Source organism: Canis lupus, chromosome 1 (assembly GCF_048164855.1).
Source record: "Canis lupus baileyi chromosome 1, mCanLup2.hap1, whole genome shotgun sequence".
NCBI classification, from domain to species: domain Eukaryota; kingdom Metazoa; phylum Chordata; class Mammalia; order Carnivora; family Canidae; genus Canis; species Canis lupus.
This window is the reverse complement of record NC_132838.1, coordinates 118,102,657-118,114,099: the sequence shown is the minus strand read 5'-3', so window position 1 is coordinate 118,114,099 and position 11,443 is coordinate 118,102,657.

The following is an 11,443-nucleotide window of genomic DNA, read 5'->3' as shown; positions in this document are numbered from 1 at the left end:
AGTCCCGTGTCTTACGGCCCCTTAGTTTGCTCGCTTGCTTGCTTGCTTTTAAAAAAGTTTTATTTATTCATTCATGAGAGACACAGAGAGAGGCAGAGACACAGGCGGAGGGAGAAGCAGGCTCCATGCAGGGAGCCCGACGCGGGACTCGATCCGGGGACTCCAGGATCGCGCCCTGGGCCGAAGGCTGCGCTAAACCGCTGAGCCACCCAGGCGTCTCCTAATTCTTTTCAATGATCTATTTTTGGCTATTTGATTGGGGCTGCTCATATATTGTCTTTTTTTTCCTTTCTTTTTTTTTTTTTTTTTTTTTTTACAGATATTTATTTGTTCATGAGAGACACACAGAGAGAGGCTGACACAGGCGGAGGGAGAAGCAGGGTCCATGCAGCAGCCGGCTGTGGGGTCTGGGATCACAGCCCCAGCCCTAGCAAGGCAGACGGTCAACCGCTGAGCCCCCCTGCTGTCCCTCATATTGTCTTTAAGGACTTAAACTTAACCTTTTGATTTTAATAAGAGACCCAAGCATTTTGTACAAGTGCTGTGTAGTGCAGCTCGATAATCCCCGTGTTTGATTCTATTTCTTGAGAATCCTACCTTTAGGTTCATTTGGACACCAAGATGAGAAACAAGTCATTAGTATAGAAAATTGCTTTATACGTATATACAGTTTTGTGGTGCCCGAGATTGCGAATCTGAGAAACCACCAAGAAGCCGACACTGATGCAAACACACGAGAGTTTATTTACAAGCTCGAGCTCGGGTCCAAGTACACCCGACACTGCGGAGCAGGGGCTTGGACCCCGAGGTGGGTTCCAGCTGGGTTTTTATGGGCTGGTCTAGGACATTTCCAGAAGGGGTGGAGGAATTTCTTAAGCTCTGTTCTCATTCTGATATGGGGCTTTCAAGGGCGTTAAGCTCTTAGTCACAGGGGCCTGAGATGGCTGTACTTGTGCTACTGCTGAACTTGCGGTGGAACGGCCTTAATTTTCTCCGCCTCCACAAGTTTAAGGACTGAAGTCTTGCCTATGTAGCGATCCCACCCTGAGGGCAATACAAAGAATATTAGTGCCGCAGAGTCCTGAATGCTCCATCCCTGTCACAGCCCCTTCCCAAGAGGGACCCAACATCTTGATTTTTAAATCAGCAGGTCCTGTTGTTGTCGTCGTCATCGTTGCTTTAAAGATTTTATTTATTTATTCACGAGAGAGACAGTGAGGGAGGCAGAGACACAGGCAGAGGGAGAAGCAGGCTCCCCAGGGGAGCTGGATCCGGAACCAATCCCCAGACCCCAGGATCAGGCCCTGAGCCGAAGGCTGATAGATGCTCAACCCCTGAGCCACCCAGCGTCCCGTGTTGTTGTTGTTTTGTAAATAACTTTCCCTACTGCATAAAAAAATCTAAAAACATATTTTTTCTAATATCAATTATGGGCTTTGCAAGTGATTGCTCTTCTTTCAGGAAATAAATGTGAGGTTCACCCAAGTTGCTCCTTAATCCTCCTTCCTTTGTGTTGTTGTGCCCAAGATTGCGAATCCGAGAAACCACCAAGGAGCCGACACCGATGCAAACACACGAGGGTTTATTTACAAGCTCGAGCTCGGGTCCAAGTACACCCGACACAGGGGAGCAGGGACTTGGACCCCGAGGTGGGTTGCAGCTGGGTTTTAAGGGCTGGTCTAGGGGACCTCCAGAAGGGCTGGAGGAATTTCTTAAGTTCTTTTTTTTTTTTTTTTTTTTTTTTTAAGTTCTGTTTACATTCTGATATGGGGCTTTCAAGGGCATTGAGCTCTGTTCTCATTCTAATATGGGGCTTCCTGCCACTGGCTTGGGCTCTGTTCTTATTCTAATATGGGGCTTTCTAGGACCTTAAGCTGTAAGCTGTTTTTTTGTTTTTGTTTTGTTTTGTTTTTTCCTGTAACTGAAATAATGTAAATTTCAGCTCTTATTCCCAGGGGCCTCGGATGGCTGGACTTGTGCTAACGCTGAACTTAAAGTGGAATGGCCTTAATTTTCTCGGCCTCCACATTTCCCCCTCTCAGAGGAACCTAAGGAAGGACCTAATCATGGATCCAGGTTGCTCTCAGAGTGAGCCAGGGGGAATGATTAAACCAGGATTCGAACCAACCTTGTTGCTGTTCTCGCTCCCATTTACATTTCAGCAAAGAAGCAACATCCTAAGTTTAAGGCAGCACCCCCCCCCCACCTTTGTTGTAAGAAGACTAAATCTAATCCCCTTCTATTTTGTGTTTTTTTTTTTTAATTTTTATTTATTTATGATAGGCACACAGTGAGAGAGAGAGAGAGAGGCAGAGACACAGGCAGAGGGAGAAGCAGGCTCCATGCACCGGGAGCCCGACGTGGGACTCGATCCCGGGTCTCCAGGATCGCGCCCTGGTCCAAAGGCAGGCGCCAAACCGCTGCGCCACCCAGGGATCCCCTAATCATGGACTTTTGTTTCAACTTAATTATATACAATCAACCTGCAATAGGCAACAGATCCATCTTAATTAGAAATATAATTGACATGGGTATGACTTGAGCCTAATATATATTTTAAAAAGAATCCAAAGAAGAAAAACACTATGTATGTGCAGATGACTTATTGTATTATATATTACTTGAGCTTCAAATAATTGGAAACTCTTGAGATATCTGGCTCTTAAGAGAAAAATAAGTAAAATATTATTTTATTATAAAACAAAATAATTTGTAAACACCCAAATTTCCTAATTATGGTGACTGAGTTAAATTGAGTAGTGCTTACTTTATTAAATTGGACGAAATTAAATTGCAAACATTTGACCTCTTTTGACTTAGAGGGATGGCAATTTCATGTGGCTCAAACTAAAAGTTTGTCAAAAAAGCAGAAGGCTACAGTCTATATTATACCATCACCTCAGTGAGAAAGTGTGATGTGATTTTATGTAAATTTGTGAACAAAGGCAAGAGGTAGGAAAGGCCAAAATGGAGATGTCAGCTGTTTGGTTCAATTAGAAAAAAATGCACTTGTCCCGTATATTTTTCTCCATTTAAAAAGATGTATCATAAACATAACTGCTATTAGGAAAAGGATTAACATTCTGATTTATATTTCATTTATGTGGGCTACATAGGTTATTGTGTGTTTTCCCTACTCAAATCCTTTTTGGCATTAGGATAAGGTAAAGGAAAGACTCCTTTAAAGTTTGTAAAACTATGGACATTAGGAGAGAAAGCAGAGAACATAGTCGAGAGGACGTATTGGAGGAAAAATAAAGTACATATCTGATAACCAAATTGATGGATTGTCTTAGAAACTGGCTAGACACTGAGGCAAGGGCAGGTGTTGTCCTGATTCCTGAGAATAAGGCATGAATAACAGCCTGTCACCTTATGTCACAAACATGAAACCATGTCAACTACACTCTCCACTCTTGCCTGAGGGAATAAACCCAGATGTTCCAAGGGTTGAGTCATGTAGCCTAAATCATGTAGCCTGAATCATCCCCTGGGTAATTGGTCTGTCTTTAGTTTATGAAACCTCCTGCATGTGCTGTTTAAAAAAAAAAACAGCGACCCTGGTGGTGGTGCATGTTGGCCTTTCCCAGGAGCTAGAAGCTTTCTCCTAGCTTGGCAGGAATCCGCACAAACACTGCATCACTCAGGCAGCCTGGGCAGCTCAGTGGTTGAACTGTCTGCTTTCTGTTCAAGTCATGGTCCTGGGGTCCTGGGATTTAGTCCTGCATCAGGTTCCTGGCAGGGAGCCTGTTTCTCCCTCTGCCTGTGTCTCTGACTCTCTCTGTGTGTCTCTCATGAATAAATAAAATCTTAAAAAAAAAGAAAAAGAAAAAGAAAAAAACGACATCACTGGATATCCTATATTACATGGGCCATTGGGCCAATCACAGCCCAGATGGGATGCGTCTGCAATGAGTCCCATCACCACGCCCTTGTGCAAACAGTGCTGCCTCAAGGACATCTTTGCCTTTCTGAGATTCTGTGTCCCTGACAGTAGGACTGGACAGATGTCCTCCGGGCCCTGGGCGTGGCACCCTGTCCCTTGTGTGCATTTCACTCGGGGGTCACCGAGACTGGCAATCCGTGGAGGTCCCACCCCACCCAGAGCTGGGAGGAAGAGGTCTAGCGAGGCTGCAGACACCCCCTCCCCATTCGCCCACCTCTCATTGCCTCACTCTGCCTACATCGTCCCTCACCTTCTCAGACTCCCACTTAGGGGGCATGTGTGGTGTCTGGGACTCTTCCCCTCTCCCTGTTCCTGTCAAATAAAAACAAATCTAGACTTCAATAAAGAGAGATTATTCAAAAATACTATTGCAATAGAGAGAACTCTGATCTCTGACATCTGCAAGCATCTCAATTACAGAAAAAGGCTGCCTTTGTTTTTTTAATAGCGAGTGATAAGCAAAAGCAGAAACTTTTTTTTTTTGGAGTTCAATTTGCCAACATATAGCATAACACCCAGTGCTCATCCCGCCAAGTGCCCCCCTCAGTGCCATCACCCAGTCACCCCCACTCCCCACCCACCTCCCTTTCTGCCACCTCGTGTTTGTTTCCCAGAGTTAGGAGTCTCTCATATTCTGTCTCCCTTTCTGATATTTCCCACTCATCTTTTCTCCTTTCCCCTTTATTCCCTTTCACTATTTTTTATATTCCCCAAATGAATGAGACCATATAATGTTTGTCCTTCTCCGATTGACTTATTTCACTCAGCATAATACCCTCCAGTTCCATCCACGTTGAAGCAAATGGTGGGTATTTGTCATTTCTAATGGCTGGGGAATATTCCACTGTCTACATAGACCACAGCTTCTTTATCCATTCATCTTTCGATGGACACCGAGGCTCCTTCCACAGTTTGGCTATTGTGGACATTGCTGCTGTAAACATCGGGGTGCAGGTGTCCCGGCGTTTCATTGCATCTGTATCTTTGGGGTAAATCCCCAGAAGTGCAATTGCTGGGTCGTAGGGCAGGTCTATTTTTAACTCTTTGAGGAACCTCCACACAGTTTTCCAGAGTGGCTGCACCAGTTCACATTCCCACCGACAGTGCAAGAGGGTTCCCCTTTCTCCACTTCCTCTCTAACATTTGTGGTTTCCTGCCTTGGTAATGTTCACCATTCTCACTGGTGTGAGGTGGGATCTCATTGTGGTTTTGATTTGTATTTCCCTGATGGCCAGTGATGCGGAGCATTTTCTCATGTAAAAGCAGAAACTTTTAAGGGGAAGTTGGACCGGCAAGAGGAAGCATGATCACTGCCAGTTTGATAGGAAAGTTGTCTTGCTCTCCTCAGCCAATTCTCTGGATAAGCTGATGGAGAGGAGGGGGGGTCATGTGCTGCCCTTTAGTGCTTGTTCAAAGCTTGGGGACCCAGATGGACATGACCCATAGGACCAGCCAAGAGAGTCCTTGGCTTCACATGGGTTAGAAATCAAACAGGACCCAAAGTGAAGGCAGAGTTTAATTGTTTGTGAGACAACAGCAGACAGTGTCTGGGAGACTCAGAAAGGAAAGGAGAATGAGCCTGGTTGCTTAGGGTTAGGGATTTATATTGGAAAGAGGTCTGTGTGTTCCTTTGGGAATCCAGGTAGGGTTGGGTCAAAGGCAAGTGTCCAGTGAACAGTAGGCGTTAGTGCGTAAGTTACGGAAGGTTGGGGTGTTGATACCAGTGTCAACCGAGGTTTGTTTAAAGCTAGTGTCCTGGAACATGTATGGGATCTGGTTCTTCTTAGATGTTATTAGGTGTTTGGCGCCTAGGACAAAACTCAGAGAATGGCTTTCTTCCTCCTTGAAGTGGGAACATAGCTTCTTTGGCTTATTCAGAGGCAAAATATGGAACATGAGTAACTGGGGCCTAATAGAAAAAATAGCAGAGGTTGATCCTTTCTAGAACAGAGTTCCTTTAGCTTCCCTATCTCAAAACAAAGGGGAGAGGAGAAGCCTGACTAGAGTTTGGTCCAAATAAAGCAGAAGATAAGAAACAGGGCAATCGAAAACACTTAGTGGGTTTGGAGATCCTGGAAGAATCCCATCACTTCTGCCCAGGGGCCTGAATCTAGGGGGTTTATGGAAGGGTTTCTATTTATTTATTTATTCTAACCTTAAGTAAATCCCCTCACTGCCTTTAGATGCCATTTCCTTTGGTCTAGCAAGGAAATCATGACAAGTCTTTCTGGGTTGTGGGGACCTGATGAAAACATGTGTGTGATGTGCGTCCCCTGTGCCCAGGGCATCCCAATCCCAGGGAGCAAGGCTCCGCATGCTTTTTCAAGGAGACAGCTTTTCTGAGGGCTCATCTTTGGGACAATCCTGGAGCCTTCTTGGACTGGGAGAATAGGGAAAACCCCCAAGAACATAGGTGGGGAGAGCAGCATCTTTAGCATTGTTGCTTCCCTGCTAGAGCACAAGGGCCCCTGGGCAGTCTGGAAGTTCACTGGATTTATCTTTGTAGTTGCCACTTGTTCATGGCAAGTGTAGATGGTTTTCTATTGACAGGGAATCTACATTTATTATAAGTCATTTATTTACATTTGAAAAGGGAGCCTTTTAGAATACTCAGTAATGATAGTGTGTAGGAGTGTTGTGTCCCTTAGGGTGTAAACATGCAATAGGACCTGGGTTCTTTTCTAGCGTGTCCTGTGGACACTCTTACTCTCTAACATGTAGTCCTGTTGACATTCATTATAGCCATGATCATTGTCAGGACCTTTCCTTTCTATTTATTTATTTCCATTTGGCTCCTTCACTTCAGCCCTGCCTTGTACTAGCATCCCATCCTAAAGACATCTTGCCCAGTTATCCCATGTAAGTTACCCCAAATCTCTTTAATTTCTTTACTTCTATTTGGTTGAACTAATATCATCTTCCTCATTTAGTTCCTTTTTGTGGATCTGCCTTTAGCCCTGGAACATGAGCTACCCTTCACCACTCTATCCCCAAGATTAGAACAGACTGGGCCTACCCCAGCCAGTGTTCACTAAGTGGATGAAGAATGCATGATGCTGCTTGTGTGGAAACCAGTTTCACAAGTTGATATTGCCTCTGTGATTTAATGCCATTTTCCCTGAGAAAAAGGTATAACTTATGATGACATCCAATGTGTTTCAAAGTGTTTAAAAATGGCAGATGTAAGGGTACCTGGGGGGCTCAGTCAGTTAAGCGTCCAATTCTTGATTTCAGCTCAGGTCATGATCTCAGGGTAGTGAGATCCAGTTCAGCAATGGGCTTAAAGGGGAGTCGGCTTGAGATTCTTTTCCTCTCCCTTTACCCCTTCCCCGCTCATTCTCTCTCTCAAAAAAATAAATAAATCGGGGATCCCTGGGTGGCTCAGCGGTTTAGCGCCTGCCTTTGGCCCAGGGCGTGATGCTGGAGACCCGGGATCAAGTCCCACGTCAGGCTCCCCGCATGGAGGCTGCTTCTCCCTCTGCCTGTGTCTCTGCCTCTCTCTCTCTATCATGAATGAATGAATAAATAAATAAATAAATAAATAAATAAATAAATAAATAAAATACTTAAACGAAATAAGTCTTTTTTTTTTAAGAGAGAGGAGCAGATCTGACTTTTTTTAAAAAAAGATTTTATTTCTTTATTCATGAGACACACACACACACACACACACACACACACACATACACAGAGACAGCTACAGGGAGAAGCAGGCTCCATGCAAGAAGCTGGACACGGGACTCGATCCCAGGACTCCAGGATCACACCCCAGGCGGAAGGCAGATACTCAACCATTGACCCACTCAGCTGCCCCTAAATAAATAAATCTTAAAAAATGACCAGATCTGCAAGTCGAAGTGAATTTTGACTGTATTCAGGTTCACCACTACGTTAAAAAAGAAAAAAAAGAAATAAAAAAAGATAAGATAGGAATGTCACAAAGCCTACAGATCGTTCAGACAAGAATTATTGGAAGAGGAAGAAGAAAGAGTAGAAATATCCTGATGTATGACACAGAAACATTTCTTTAAAATATATGTTTATATTTTTACTTGTGTTTCATGTCACTTTTTAAAAAAAGGAAACAGAACAATTGTTAAGTCAGTATAACTATCAGTTTTCTTTATTTCTCTTTTTGTAAAAAAATTTTAACTAAAAAAAATATATGTATGTTTAATTAGTCCTTCAGTACTTACATTCTCCTTTTTAAGGTTCTTGCGTTCACGTATCTTAACACACAGTAATAGAACGTACACAATTTATTTTATTTTATATTTTTTTATTTTTTGAACGTACACAATTTAAACATCTCGTAAGAAGCTGCCGTGTCAGAGGATGGAAACATTTTCCTCAAACGTGTCTGTCTTCCTATTATTAGTTGCCACTATTAGCTCTACCTAATGACATTTCCGTAATAGAAAACGAAACCCTACAGAAATACTTCCAAATACCTATTTCCCCCTATTTTTATGTGAAAGTAGTAACACAACCGAGAAATGTCACTACTGTGGCCTGGGGACGGCTGCTTCGGTCAGTGCCCCCCGGGTTGGCTCCCTGTTCTGGGGCTTCAGAGGCCCCCAAGTCCGCCTCGCCCGGTAGGGTCAGGTACTCACTCGCCTCGCGCCCCATCACACTCGCCCAGCCCTAAAGCGGGCGGAAGCGGGTCGGGGCGTCCCTTCAGCCACGCCTGCGCCTGCGTAATCCCAGGCCCGACGGGAACTCCCAGAAGTCTCCGGGCGCGGAAGGGGCGGTCGGTGGGCCGCGTAGGTTCTACGGTTTTACAGCCCTAGACTACATTTCCCACAGGAAACTGCGACGAGGCCGACTCAGCCTTGGGACTACATTTCCCAAAGGCCACCGGGGCAACGGGGACCTCTGCCTTTCCCAGCCTGTTTCTCGTGATTGTGGGCGCGGCTGCGGACCTGGAAGCCGGAGGAGTCGGTCCCCCGTCAGCCTCCAGGGGAGAGCTCTGCGGCCTCAGGCCCGCCCACGGGGCGGCGCGGGCTCCGGCGGAGGAAGGCAGTGAGTGCGGGGCGTGGGCGGGGACGCGCGCGTGCGCGGGCGCAGCGGGGATGCGGGGCGGTGATGGTGCGGCCCGGGCGAGGGGGCTGCGGGGGCGACGCGGGTGGCCGACTGCCTCTGCGAGCTCTTGCGCGGTCCTGCGCCTTTCCCCGCGCAGCCAGCCGGCCTGCCCGAGACTGACGGTCCCGGGGGGAGGAGGTCGGGAGTGGAGCCTTTGAACGGGAGCTTCCGAGCGGGAAGGCCGGGAACTGACCTGGGGACGGGCCTTTAGAGCCTCGAGTTCCTCCCAGAGAAGCTCGCGAGAGGACAGGCTGGGACAGCCCCGGCGTGACCTTCCCCCGAGAGCGCACCCCGGTGGGGAACCTCGGGGTGGGGGTGGGGCGCTCTTCACAACTTTGGGAAGCGCGGCCGCCCCAGAGCGCGGACCGCAGACACCCGCCTTGCTCTCCCTTCCCTCTGCGTGGGGGCTGCGGTCGCGGTGGATCTGGCCTGCACGGTGTTTTCTTTTTTTTAAATATTTTATTTATTTACTCATGAGAGACACACCCAGAGAGGCTGAGACACAGGCAGAGGGAGAAGCAGGCTCCACGCAGGGAGCCCGACGTGGGACTCGATCCCGGGACCCCAGGATCACGCCCCGGGCCGAAGGCGGCGCTGAGCCCTGCAGCGTGGTTTTCTGAGTCACTCCGAACCCCAAAACACAAAGGACAGCTGTCGCCGCACAGGTCTCCTCTCCGATTGTGGTGGTCTCCAAAAGAAAAACCCAGAAGACGAGAAATATCTAAAAGTTGCATATCTAAAAGTTAAGATTTAGGCGGGTCTTGGTGTTTCCTTTTCGTTCACTGAATTGTTTCAGGAGGACGTGTGTTTTCCTTTGCACAGAGTACTCCACGCAACTGTGACCTACTCTGCATCTTCTTTCCAGGGAATGATGGGGTCCTTACAGATGGAGTCCCTCTCATCACCCCCCCCCTTTTTTTTACCCAATATTCTCATTACCGTTTTAGTTGTTATTTCTCACTGCTGATTACAAATCATTTAAATCTTATTCTGTGATCCCTTTTCTAAGAATTTCGATAATGTGTTGTGGGAACACAACTCCTGATGTTTGTTCTTGGGGCTGTATTTTAGCCTTTGATGGAGTAAAAAGATGAGCGTTGATATTGGGTTGGCGTACTGGATGCTACTATACTAGATAATTCACCTTCTCCTGAGGCTTCATTGTCAGGTTTAGCAGGATAGGCATTGGCGTAATAATTTCGGTGGCATATAACAGTCGTCTTCTACGGGAAGCTTTTAGAAGTGGGAACGAGACTGTAGGTTTGAACATGTCGATAGGTCTGTGTCCTGTACTCAATTTTTCTATTTTAATTTTTAATTTATTTATTTATTTATTTATTTATTTATTTATTTATTTATTTATTTATTTATTTATGATTTATTTATTTATTCATTCAGAGAGAGCGAGAGAGAGGCAGAGACACAGGCAGAGGGAGAAGCAGGCTCCACGCAGGAAGCCCGACGTGGGACTCTATCCCGGGTCTCTAGAATCACAACCTGGGCTGCAGGTGGCGCTAAACCGCTGCGCCACCAGGGCTGACCTCTATTTTAATTTTTAAATTTCATGTTATTTGTTAGCCCTTGTTTCAGATTTGACAGCAGAGTTTGTTTACACATGTCGTTGAACAGTGAGGGGCAGTATTACCACACTGCTGTTGAAGAATAGGAGTTCTGAGTCTTAAATATCTGGCTTTCAATTCGGGCTTTGCCACTACTAAATGTTTACAATCTGCATACTCTGCACATTCCCTTTTTAATTTTATTTTAAATTTTAGTTAAATTCAATTAACATATAATGTACTATTGGTTTCAGAGGCAGAGGTCAGTGATTCATTAGTCTTACATGACACCCAGTGCTCATTACATCCCATGCCTTCCTTTAATGTTCATCAGCCAATTACCTTGTCCCCCCATCCGCCTCCCCACCAGTGGCACTCCGTTTGTTTCCTGTGATTAAGAGTCTCTTATAGTTTGTCTCCCTCTCTGATTTTGTCTTATTTTATTTTTTCCTCTTCCCCCATGATCCTGTTTCTTAAATTCCACATATGAGTGAGATCATATGATAATAGTTTTTCTCTGATTGATTTGTTTCATATAGTATAATACCCTCTAGTCCATCCACATTGTTGCAAATGGCAAGATTTCATATTTTTTGGCTGAGTAGTAGTCCATTGTGTATATATATCTTCTTTAACCATTCATCTGCCAATGGACTTCTGAGCTCTTTCCATAATTTAGTTATGTGGACATTTCTGCTATAAGCATGGGGTGCAGGTGCCCCTTTGGATCACTACATTTGTGTCTTTGGGAGTAAATACCTAGTAGTACAATTGCTTGGTGGTAGGGGTAGCTCTATTTTCAACTTTTTGAAGAGCCTCTATACTGTTTTCCAGAGTGGCTGCACCAGCTTGCATT